This window comes from Pyrus communis, chromosome 4 (genome assembly GCF_963583255.1).
Source record: "Pyrus communis chromosome 4, drPyrComm1.1, whole genome shotgun sequence".
Classification (NCBI taxonomy): Eukaryota; Viridiplantae; Streptophyta; class Magnoliopsida; order Rosales; family Rosaceae; genus Pyrus; species Pyrus communis.
The window spans coordinates 23,936,155-23,950,093 of NC_084806.1; positions in this window are offsets into that span (position 1 = coordinate 23,936,155).

The following is a 13,939-nucleotide window of genomic DNA, read 5'->3' on the forward strand; positions in this document are numbered from 1 at the left end:
GTACTTCACCTTGGGGAGCTCCAGTTTTGTTTGTACCGAAGAAAGACGGGACTTTGAGGCTGTGTATCGACTATCAACAATTGAATTGGGTAATGATTAAAAATCGTTATCTGTTGCCGCAAATAGATGATTTATTTGACTAGCTTTGAGGTGCTTACATGTGCTCCGGCTATTATCAATTAAAGATTAGAAGTGAAGACGTACCTAAGACGGCTTTTAGGACTCGATATGGTCATTACAAATTCCTCGTAATGTCATTTGGGTTAACGAATGCACCCGCAGCTTTTATGGACCAGATGAATCGGGTATTCATGCCATACCTCGATAGGTTCGTTATTGTCTTTATTGATGATATTTTGGTGTATTCTAAGTTTAAGGCAAAGCATACACGACATATCACTTTGGTTTTGAAGAAATTGTGGGAGCACCAATTATATGCTATGTTTAGCAAATGCTAGTTTTGGCTAGATCAAGTGGCATTCTTGGCGAATATAATATCAACCCAGGGTATTCAAGTGGACCCACAGAAATTAGCTGCAGTTAAAAATTGGCAGCAACCACGAACCGTCACTAAGGTATGAAGTTTTTTGGGCTTAGCAGGTTATTATCGATGGTTTGTTAAAGATTTTTTCTACTATAGCTTTACCATTGACGAGGTTGACTAGAAAGGATGTTAGATTTGAGTGGGACGATGATTGTGAGTGGAGTTTCCAGCAGCTAAAGTGTTGTCTCACTCATGCACCTGTTTTGGCACTTCCGGACGACAGTGGTAATTTTGAGATTGCTTCCTTAAATGGCTTAGGCTGCGTATTAATGCAATATGGCAGGGTAATTGCATATGCCTCGCGACAATTGAAGCTACATGAGATAAATTACCCTACCCATGATCTCGAGCTAGGAGCCATTATTTTCACTTTGAAGATTTGGAGGCATTATTTGTAAGGAGAAAAGTGCCAAATTTTCATAGATCATAAAAGCTTCAAGTACCTTTTCACCCAAAAGGATCTTAACCTTCGACAGTGGAGGTAGATAGAACTGCTCAGTAATTCTGATTGCACGATTGAGCACCACCCTTGTCGTGCAAACTTGGTGGCTGACATGCTTAGCAAGAAATCACTTGGCCAACTTAATGCTTTATATGCTTGCCATATCCCTTTCCTCACGGAATTGAGATCTACTAGAGTTGATTTAGGAGTGATAGATCAGGAAGAAGCTTTACTTGCCAGTTTCTAGGTCAGACCAATTTTAATTGATCGTGTGCTCCAGGCTCAAATGAATGATGAAAAATCTTAGGAATTATCAGATGTAGTATCACGAGGGAAAAAGAAGGATCTTAGGATTCGAGAATCTTATGGCATGCTTATGCAGGCAAGTCGGATGTACGTGCCGAATATTGCAGAACTAAAGAAAGATATTCTTGATGAAGCACATATATCGGCATATGCGATGCATCCTGGGAGTACCAAGATGTATCACACTATTCAACCTTTCTATTATTGGCCTTGCATGAAAAGAGAGATTGCTGAATATCTGAGTCGATGTGCAATTTGTTAGCAAGTCAAAGCTGAAAGGAAGAAGCCTTTTGGATTAATGTAGGCACTTCCCATTCCCCAATGAAAATGGGAAAATATTACCATGGATTTCGTGTATAAGCTTCCTCGCACACGAAATGGTTACGATGGCATCTGGCTAATAGTGGATCGGCTTACTAAATTAGCACACTTTATACCATTTCAAGAGAACTATCCAAACACTAGAAGATATGGTGAGATCTTTGGTGCTGCAGTTTGGTGTCGCTTGGCATAAGCATTTGGATTTGATTGAGTTTGCCTACAATAACGGTTACCATTCTAGTATTGGTATGTCACCTTTCTAGGCACTCTATGGTAAATCCTGTTGTACTCTTCTATGTTGGTCAAAAGTTGGTGAAAGGGTGTTAGTGGGCCCAGAGATTGTTGACAAGACTACCCAGAATATTCAGGTAATTAAAGCTAACTTGAAAGTGGCCCAGGATCGACAGAAAAGCCTTGCTAATAAACAAGCCACTAATAGGGTGTATAAAGTTGGAGATTGGGTATTTCTGAAGCTATCTTCGTGGACGGGCGCTGTACGGTTTGGTAAGAAAGGTAAGATAAGTCCTCGCTACATTGGACCGTACCAAATCACCGAGCGAGTCGATGAAGTCGCCTACAGACTTGAATTACCTCCAGAATTATCACGGGTGCATGATGTTTTTCATGTTTCTATGCTTCGTCATTATGTCTCTGATCCATCACACGTGATACCTCCTCAGCCGTTAGAAATTAATCCAGACTTAACATATTATGAGGAACCAGTGACGATTTTAGATTGGAAGGATAAGGTTCTTAGGAACAAGACTGTGCGCATGGTGAAAGTTTTGTGGAGGAACCACTTAGTGAAGGAAGCTACATGGGAGACGAAGGATTGTATGAGGGATATGTATCCACACCTATTTTATGGGTATTGATATATTGTTATGCTAGTGCACAGAAATTTTGGGGATGAAATTTTATTAAGGGAGGTAGGTTGTGACGACCTGCCTTAATTTATAGTATATATTTTATCCCCATGTATGTAAGTGACGTTTATGCCCTCGTTGGCTTGGTGACGTGGATATACGTATATAGTTTAAATTATTTTCTTGCTAATGTGACTAAATTGTACTCGACATCACGAGAGTGTTGATACGAGTTAGAGCCGAGTTGGGTTCGTAATGAAAATGTTACGAATAAATGAATGTGTAATTGGGCTAAGGAAATGGACCAATCACCACACCGCCTACTTTCTTGGGTGCAATTAGAATTTTAGGTTTGTTTTGGGGTCAATTGTTAGCCCTAAACATGCAGCCCAATTAGGGCTTGAGGCAATTTAAAATTGCCCAATCCGGACACACACACACATACACGTGCCAACTCCCTCATCCTTTTCCTCTTTCTCGAACTCTCCCTCTCGTCCATACGATTAAACCCCCTAACCTTTAAACACCATCATACACACACACACACACACATTGATCAAGCTTAAGGATTACACCATCATACTCCCCTCGACTTCATGAGTCTGGCCATACCATTTCTTTTAGGGGAAAGCGTGTAGAACTCGAGATACCCAAGCATTGACGAGGGGTTTAATTTTCTTCGACGTGATCGCAAAGTACCTAGTTTTGAGACTTAAGAAGTTACTTTTCTAGCTTCCGTAGCACTTTAAAACAATTTTGGAGTATTGTGGACGTCAGAATAAGCTTGACCGTGGGTTTACAAGTTTAGTTAGAATTTCGAGGAATCTTCCAACAACTTCTCGTCGATTTTAGGACCCCAAATAGGTATGGTTGCATTCTACTCTTTGAGAGCTTTAAATCAATATAAAATTTGTGGAATTTGGTTGAGGTTTGAAAAAGATATTGAAGTTTGAAGTTTTTCCAAAAACCGGTGACACAGACGGCGGCTCCGACGAGGACCACCGGAGAAGACAAGGAATATTCTGTCAACTTTGACAGAATATACTAACGGCGTCAGGTATCACCGTTAGATTTTAGATGGAATATGTTGTTATTTAGTGGAATATTCCCTAACGGCAATAAAGATTATGTCGGTGTGCCAGGCATGTGCCTACGCGTGGCTGGCAATGTGGCCGTCCCTTGGCCGGTGTTTGAGGGCGCGTGGGTCATCGAAAAATTATTCTAAAAATATGGGGATGCTCATGGTGTTAAGTAAGCCACGATGGTATATTCAAACATCCCAATTGAGCAACGTACAAGAAGTTATTACACGATTTTGGTTACATACTTAAAATTAACTTTAAAATAGTTATTTAACATATAGGTGAGACGTTTCCGGAGGATGAGCGCAGCTAGGCGAGACTCGGGGGTTACGACCCTGCTACATAGCAGTGAGTGGGCTTTTGGTTTATATATATATATATGCGTTTCCCAGAAATTGTTTTTAAACGGAGTTTTGTTTAAAATGCCATGTCATGTTCGCTTTACATTTTAGCATATGTATTAGTATAGCTTTGCATAATATTGCATGATACTGCAGAGGCCTAGGTAAGTTCAGGTGAATATATATTGACGGTATGGTTGCATGGTAGTTGATTATGAGTTAATGCACGTAGAGCTCATTGTCCTACACCCTGGTGTTAGTGCTCCGTCCATGGCCAGGGCCTAGCCTTCACATGATCATTCACCTCCCGCACCGCACGCTCAGCTTGGATCCAAGTTAGGTGCTAGCCTATCATACAAACCACAGTAAATGGTTCCGACTTGTAGGTGACCTTTGATTTGTCACACAGCGTTCACATGATCGTAGCACTTGAGCGTACTTATTTACACCCAGCCTGTCCTACAGACCACATTAGGTGGTTCAAACTCATGTGCAAGTTTAGTGCTGTATAGGTCACATTAGGTGACTCCGACTGGATTGATGAGCAATAGGTTCAGCTGTATAGGTCACATTAGGTAACTCCAGCTGGCATATCACTTTTACATTGATTTATATCAAGGCTTACATTTTTACTACTAAAATAGTGACATGGCATATACCTAGTTTTCATTACTCTCGAGCTTGATTTCTATAAATACATATGTATTACTAATTTCTGGGAAATTATATGGGTTTTACGATGAGGGGTTATTACTTTTGGAAAGAGAAATGGTTTTTAAAAGCTTTGTTTTTGCCCACTCACGTTTTATGTTTTGCGCCCATCCAGGTTCTAGTTAGACGTTCGTGTTGGTGGCTCACAAGGACTCTACGGCAATTCTAACAAACTCCAAACAATGTAGTGTTTTTTCACATCTTGTATAATTAACACTTAGCTTGCTGGACTGGACTTAGGTTATCTATACTCTGATGATGTGTATCCGTGCTTTAAACATCTTCACTTTCACTTATATACTTACCTAGTGTAAATTAGCTAGTTTGGCTTTTGTTTACCCACATATTCGTATCACTACCACTTCCGCACTGCACACATGGCTACGTCACCCTCACGTGCCGGCCAACATGCCTCGATTTAGGTCGGGGTGTGTCACAACATGTTAACTTTGCAAATCAAATTGATGAGACTCCTACAATGTTCTATGCATACTTGTATTGAGAAGAAATGTGAAGATATATGGTATATAGATAGTGGTTGTAGTAACTATATGACAGGAAGAGATGACTTATTGGTTGACATTGGCCAAAGTACCACTGCTAAGTTAAAATGGGCACATGGAAGCTTGTAGATATAACTAGCTAGGGACATTTGTTTGTTGAGACTAAGCAAGGCTAGAGATATGTCAGAGAAGTTATGTTGGTTCCTAGACTGAAGGAAAATTTGTTAAGTGTGGGACAAATGATGGAAAATGGCCATTATTTGATTTTTGGAGGAACTGAAGTGTGTATCTATGATGACTATACATGCTCCAAATTATTGCAAGGGTTCTTATGAAGGGTAATATAAGGTTTCCCTTGAAACTTCAACCAGGAATACAAATGGCAATTAAAGTAAGTCTATGTCAATCAGTTGAGATATGGCATAAGAGAATGGGGCACTTAAACATGAATGCCTTAAAGTAACTGCAAGAACAAGAAATGCTAGTTGGTATGCCAGGGTTGAAGGTTACAAACAATGTTTGTGAAGGTTGTGCACTTGGGAAACACTGTAGGGAAGCATTTCCACATAAAACAAGTTGGAGGGCTTCATTACCACTGGAGCTAGTCCACACAAACATATGTGGTCCTATGCAAACATCTATTAAAGCTAGGAACCTTTATAGAGGATTGCACAAGGACGAGATGGGTCTACTTTCTGAGAAATAAGTTAGAAACATTCAATGTGTTTAAGAAGTTTAAGGCCACTGTTGAACTGTAAAGTGGATACAAACTAAAGAGATTGAGAAGTGACAAAGAAGGTGAATATACCTCTCTTGAGTTTACTAAATTTTGTGAAAGCTTTGGCTTGGAAAGGCAACTCACTGTTGCTTATTCACCCTAACAAAATGGAGTGGTAGAGAGAAAGAACAGAACCACTGGGGAAATGGCTAAATGTATGTCGATTAAGAAGGGTATTCCACTAAAATTTTGGGCAGACCCAGTCAATACTGCAATCTACATTCTCAACGGAAGTCCAACTAAAACATTGGACAAAAAGACTCCATTTGAAGCCTACAATGGGATGAAGCCTGGAATCAAGCACCTAAAAATGTTTAGATCTTTGTGCTATGCTCAAGTTCCAAGTCAATTAAGGCAAAAGCTGGATGTAACTAGTTCCAAGTGTATCTTTCTTGGATATGGAACTTTTGAGAAGGGCTATAGGCTCTATAATCTAGAAACTGAGAAGATGATTGCCTACAGAGATGTTATATTCAATGAAGATGCAAGTTGGGACTGGAATTCAAAGGCTGTCAAAGAAGTGAACGTCTCTAGTAATTATGAGATTCAAGAAGTGTATGGTGATAAAAGGGAGTACTATTATGAATGAAGATGATGCTAATGGGGTTACAAAGTTTTCACAAGATCAAATAAGCAAGTGAATGTTGTTTCAACAAGTCAGTCTCCCCAAGTCACTTGAACAAGTCCACAGGAATTTGATCATACACCTTTAAGATTTAAAAGTCTGAATAAGGTATGTAAAAGATGTAACTTGTGCATAATTGAACCTGAGTCTTTTAAGGAAACAACAATAGGTGAAGCTTAGAAGAAACAATGTATGCTGAAATAGAGATGACTTAGAATAATTCTACCTAGGATTTAGTTGATAGACCTTTTGATAAGCTAGTCATTGGTTTCAAATGGGTTTATAAAACTAAATTGAATCTAGATGGCTTGGTGCAAAAGAATAAGGCAAGGTTAGTAGCTAAAGGCTATTCCCAGATGCCAGGAATTGATTTCAATGAGACTTTTGGACTTGTAGCAAGATTGGACACCATTAGAACATTGATAGCCTTGGCATCTCAAAATGAATGGAAATTATTCCAATTGGATGTCAAGTCTACTTTTCTAAATGGAACTCTACATGAAGAAGTGTATATTGATCAGCCATTGGGATTTGCTATCAAGGGACAAGAAGATAAAGTTTACAGGTTGAAGAAGACATTATATGGCCTGAAACAAGCTCCTAGAACTTGGTATGATGAATTGACACTTATTTCAATAAATCTTGGTTTGTAAAGAGTCCAAGTGAGGCTACATTGTACATAAAGTCCAGTGAAGCAAGGATTTTCATCATGTCTATGTATGTAGATGACATTATCTATGCTAGCGGCTCAGAGATTATGATGTTAAAGTTCAAAATGAAGATAATGAACCAATATGAAATGTCAGACTTAGGTCTACTACATCATTTTCTTGGTTTGGAAATTGTACAAAGTGTGAAGTATATATTCATACACCAAAAGAAATATGCCAAAACACTGCTGGAAAGATTTGGATTGAAAGACTATAAGGCTGTTAGCACACCATTGGCAGTGAATGGGAAGTTATGTAAAGCTGATGGCAATGAAAGTGCAGATGAAGGTCTACATATGAAGATTATGGGTAGCTTGTTATACTTAATAGCTACAAGACTTGACTTAATGTATACAACATGTTTGCTTGCTCAATTTATGCATAGTCCAACAAGAAAACACCTGGGAATTGCCAAAAGAGTATTGAGGTATGTTCAAGGAACTTTGGACTTTGGAATTGAGAATGTGAAAGGCAAAGTAGTTATGTTGATAGGCTATTGTGATAGTGACTAGGCGGGAGTGAGGATGACATGAGATGTACATCTGGTAGTGCTTTTAGCTTTAGTTCAAGGGTATTTTCTTGGTCCTCTATGAATCAATGCAGTGTTGCATTATCCATTGCAGAAGTTGAATATGTGAGTGCTGCAAAAGCTACAGCACAAGCAATTTGGCTGATATTTGTCTAGCTGACTTTGGAAAAGAACAAGTTGAAGCTACACCTTTGCTATGTGATAATTCATCAGCCATTGCCATATCTAAGAATCCAATTTTCCACCAAAAAACTAGACACATCAATAGAAGGTACCATTATATTTGAGATCCAATCCAAGATGGAACCATTGATCTAATATACTGCAAAATAGAAGATCAAGTAGCTGACATATTTACAAGGGCTTTGGCACAATGATCAATTTAAAACTCTCAAGAAAAAGCTTCAAGTGAAATCAACTAAACATTAGAAGGGAGTTTTGATTGTAAATGTATTTGCTAATTTATGTGATGGTTAATTTGAGCCTGTGAAGTCTAGATTTATTGTTTGGCTTCCCTTGTTAAATGTTGTAAATTGTACCACACATGCTCTAGTTAGTTTTGGGGCTAAAATGCTACTTTTAGGATCATGCTGCTGGAAATATCATTTCAAGAGCTTAACTTCTCTCACCAAAGGTTTGTTCATTCATATGCATTTTATGCCATTATTTCCAGTACTTTATGTCTTGTGGTTTTGTCTTGTCAAAACTTCTCGCTGCTTTCACGCGAGCTAGGTACACACCTTAAGACAACCCACATATGCCATATGACAACTTTTTCTCTAAAATGGTTTTTCAACCCTAGATATTTCCAAATTGATTTTGCATATGACACGTGGCTTTTATGGTCCCTTTTCTTGTCTGAACATCAAGTTCACTATAAAAGCTTAATCTAGGGTTTCATTGTTCTTTGGCTAGGAGATCTATATTTTTCAGATAAAAGTTGTTTTCAGCTTGGAGCTGCCTCTTTGTTCTTACTCGAAAACCCTAGCCACAAAATCACACTCATGTAGTAAATACCCACATCATTGCATATTAGGGTAGCATTGTTTTTGTGATTTTGATTTATGTTTTAGGTCAATTCTTTCTAGTTTCAAATCTTTGAACTGATCTCTTTTTTTATTCATGTCAGTTTCATCTTTCAAGTGTTTGATTGGTGAAATTGACTAGACATTGAATCCAGATTTACATCAACTTCATCATAACATCATTTGTATAAGTTGATTTGATTTTGGTGCCACAAGGTGAAGAGCTAAGAAGGAGTTACCACTTTTTGAAGACCGACAGAATCCACCTCGTGAAACATAAGGTTGCACAGAGGTACAAGCTGCTCCATAGATTAGGATATAAGGATTGAGCTTGTTTGATTGCTTTGTAAAAATCTTGATTTCACTAATGGATTGGACTCAGTGGAAAGTCCCCGATTTTTAACCCAGAGGTAGGTTTTTCCGACCAAAAACTCCCTGTGCAATTACTTATCTTACTCTTTGCTTGTGATATATGTTTATCATTATTTGCAAATAGATAAGTCCATGCAACTAAGATTGTCAGGGTCAAAATGTACACTGAACTGGATCTTACTTAAATAGGAACATTTCAGTAAACTGAGCTTTAAATTGACTACTTCCGTTGTGAGTAAACTAACATATATGACCTTAGTTGATAAGTGTTATTGATTAGTCAGACAAGCATGTATATAGTTATTAAATTGTAGGTTAGTTAACCTGGTACCAATTTCAGAGCCATTAGATTATAGTCTAGATGGCATCTTAGATTAGATTGTAATGAGTCATAGCTCATGACGAGTGCAACCATCTTATGCAATTAGTTAAGGATGAATGGATGAGATGAGTTTGGAATGATATATGAGAGGGAGTACCTCCCCTCTCTAACAGTAATATTATTCCTCACACTTTGTGAGATTATCGAATCCAAGAAGCATCCCATTTTCTCTATGAAATTCTCTCCAAAATATTCTTCTAGAAATCTTGTGATTATTCTTGCTGAGATAAATTCGTAGCTCACAATAATCTCCATTGATAAACACAGCTTGAAAACACATTCTAACAACTTATCCCTACAAAATTTCATATAAAACAAATATTAGTATACAAATCATTTACATTGAAATAGTAAATTCGATAAAACTAATAAAATAACAGAATCCTTATCTTTTAGAGAATACAAACCAGTGGTTGTTAAAGCTGGAAAGCAATAATGTCTTAGTTAGGTTGAGGTGTGTGAGTTGTAAGAATAGATCGCCCTACGGAGCAATGTATCGGTGTAGTAGGTGCATTTAGGATACAACAATCTTAAGTGTACACACAAAATACTTGTGTCACGTTAACAACTTGATTTTGCTCTTTGTTGCTAACAAGGAACTAATAGAATGTATGTTAGCACCATCATGAATGACAAAACAAATGATAAACTATGACTCAACTGATCAAATCAAAGAGAAAGGGAAGGGAGCCTTTTTAACACCTTTGAACGACCCTTTTGTTTTCACAAAGGGAATCACCTAAAGTGAGGACCTTCATTTCTTTTCTCTCCTTGTTCCTTGTTGGTTGAGTTCAATTAGATCTTCAAGTCCCAAAAGAATGGGACATCTAAGCTCCAAACCAAGGAGGAGATGAGTGATCTAGGAGGAAGGTTGTTGCTAGTGAATCTCCTCCAAAGTGACTGGCCATTGTAGAGAGAAAAGGAAGGAAGAGTTTCCCTCAGTTCTCCAATCAAGGCCCCTTACTGAAGACTATAGGCTATAATGTCCTTTATATAGTCCAAGGTTTGACCTAAAATATAAACCCTGGACCTCTCTCTTTCTCTCTATGTGGCCGACCTCAATATAGTTAGTACGTCTTTGTGTCTTTTAATTTTAAGTCGTTCAACCATTTAACTTGTTTAGCTTGATGGATCAATGTCTTTTGGGCTACGAAACCCGAAACTAACTTAAGGTTCAATTCAAACTTATTTGTTTGATTAATTAACTTTTTAATTAATCCTAGCCAAAAAAAATTAAACCATATAATTGAGTTACTCATATCCACTGTATTTCTTCAATCTCTACCTTACTCCATGTATGATCCATTAGGTTCTATCTTGCAATACGGTGAGCAATTAGAACTCTTAGTAATTGATTGTGAATCAAAACTATCTTCTAATTCTCCTTTTAATGAGGATTAGTGATTGCTAATCCTCGAAACTTTCACAAGCCATCATTGACACCTAACAGTGTGTCATAGCTATAGAAGCTAACCAGAAGAAACGGAGAACCTATTTAGTTGGAATTGCAATGCAATACAATCTTTCTCTAAAGCAATACTCTTGATTGATTGTTTGGTTGACAGTATGTATACTTCTCTTATCTATATGATTCCCGTAAATGTAATTTGGAATGTTACTTCCTAAATCATATTTGTGTGCTCTGGATAAATACTCTTGCATAATATCATATAATATTCTCCTTCCAAGGTTGAAAGTTAGAGATCCTTTGTTGTACACTCACATACCTTTGTGGACGAGTCAATGATCCTAACAATACTAGGAACATGCCTTAGGTGGAGTCGGGTCTTATTGCATTGTCAAATGATTAAACTGTTGGGTTGTGCCTAAGTGTGGTGGGTGACGTAAAGCATAAATAACCATATTAACATGCATGGTTAGCGAAACATTGGATTTTGTTTAATCATATTAAATTAATCCATGTGATCATAGTTAATCAACGTGCTTGTATACAGAACAATCCCATAAGCTTGTAAGATTACAAAATAATCCTCCACCACCGCCGTATATATGGTGCAATCTTTATGAGTATTTTCCTTGGCTTTGCCACACCTCCCTATCTAATTGGGCTTCCCCAGTTTGCTCTTATTTAATTTTATTTAATTAATCTAGTATTTTCTTTTGATTGGGATTCGTTATTTTATTTTAGCCCAAGTCACTTATAATAAATAGATAGCCTAAACCAAATAATTAAATATCAAATAGAACTTTTGTGCTAAAATTAGTCTTCACCAGTTTTATCCAACAATGTCATTCTCTTGTGTGTGACCTTTTAGGTTCTAAATACCAAATAAAGCTGGCAATAGATAATTTGATTAATCAAATTAATCTAACTTTACATAATTAAAAACCAATATAATTTAACCTTATACAGATATCCACAAATGAATAGTAACATCTAGTACTGGTTATCGACTATCTAGATTAGTCAGAATATGTTTGAATTAATACAACATGTATTTTGGCATTAATGTTAATGACTTGACACTAGGTTGCCACAACTAACCAATTATGTGTTGTCACGTCAATTGCTTTTTGGGCATACTCGTATACAAAGACGCATCCACAAAATAAATGTGGTGTCTCAGGTCAAAAGATTACTTTATATTATCCCAAACTATCGGGTTCTCATATGACATGAATATGAAACCTTTTATTTGATTTTATTCAGTGAACTTATTCTCTGTTGATCACCTACATACTTTTTTGGTGTCTTTCATTCAATGACTCAAGATAAACACTTTTAAAGAGAGAAGATACAATATGTACTGATATTATCGGCTTATTTTTTTAAATGCCCCCGAAACTCGATTTGGTATCACTTTTGTGGGACTATGATTTTCTATGGCCTGAGTAAGACGGATCGGAATATGAATACCTTATAATTCCGGTCATGGACTCGACAACTCTAGACTTATCGTGCTGCACAGACTGATTAGTGATGTCACCATCATCCTATTCAGTATAGTGGGTGATGTTTGTCGACTTCAATGAGATTGATCATTCTTGTTCTGTAAGATACGGAAACCTGATCTAGTGTGGAATCAACCTAAGAGGATGAAATATCTACTCCTAGATATCCTCTGAGATTCTCCCAGTTTATACGGATTCTATATCTTACAAGGTCTCTCTCTTGACTAGTATAAATACACTTTTTTAGGGTTTGTCTTTGGTAACACAATTATCGCATACTATTCTCTTGCCTGCTAATTGTATCCCATAAACTGCTTACTAACTTGACCATCGGAAAGCCTTTGGCCAACAATCTACTAGTGCCAATGTTTTCTTACGATTGTTTGTTATTTTACATGTAGTCAAACTTGTGTATCTCCTCCTCACACGGTGGTTGGCGAATTTGGTTCCAACAATTGGTGATTTCATTGAGAGTGAACTCATATTCCCTCGATCAAGTCACTCTATCACAATCATGTATGCCGAAGAAAGCTCAATTAACACCAACGTTAACACTTCAATGAAAAACAATCCACTTTCGATGCCTTTGTTACCCCATGCGTGAGCAGCCCGACGCTGAATGCCTCAGCCATCCTAGGGAACAACGATGCTCCCGCTGCTTGAACTACCTTCACCATGGATCATATATGGGACACCTTGAAGAAATCAGCGGGACAGAACCAAAAACCTGGGTTTTCGTCGGTTATAGGAATTTAAGTACCATAACTCTAGAAGAACGGCCAATTGCATTCACATCCGTTCCAACTTTAGTAGAAATTGATGATCTGAACACGAGTGTGGAACAATGTGAAAGCCAAATCGTCAATCGCGCCTCTGTAAACGGGGTTCGAGTGTGATGCAACTTCGATCCTTTGGACACTGTGTGAGGGCCTTGCATGGAGCCCCAACATTTGAACTTCTTTGACGATCCATAGTCACTAGGATAACAAGAGTGACCAACAGCTAAATTGCGACAACCTTAGAGATGCATTGAGAGACATTCAGAAATTGCCTCCCTAGCAAGGTTGTTGCTATAATTAAAAGCCCTTTTTTTTTCAATAATTGAATTGGCACCTCCTTCAAAGAAGTTCTCTCAACGAAAGTTCAAATACTTTTGCAGAGACTCCTACCTACATCATGCACTACAAGAGTGATATGGCTCTGTATGGCCACAACGATGCATCGATGTGCAAGATGTTCCCATCCACCTTAGAGGGACTTGTCGAAATGATAGGACATGACTCAAGGATAGGCAAGCTCCACCCAAGCCGAATCAATACACAACCTTGAACACTACTATCAACATTGTCTTTCATAGCATCAAAGACAAACCTTTCCTCAAAATGCCTAAACCTCTTCCTGACCATTTGCCAAGAAAAAGCCAAATGAGTATTGTTCCTTCCACTAGTGCACTTAGTCACTCTACACGGAACTGCCGCACATTCATGGA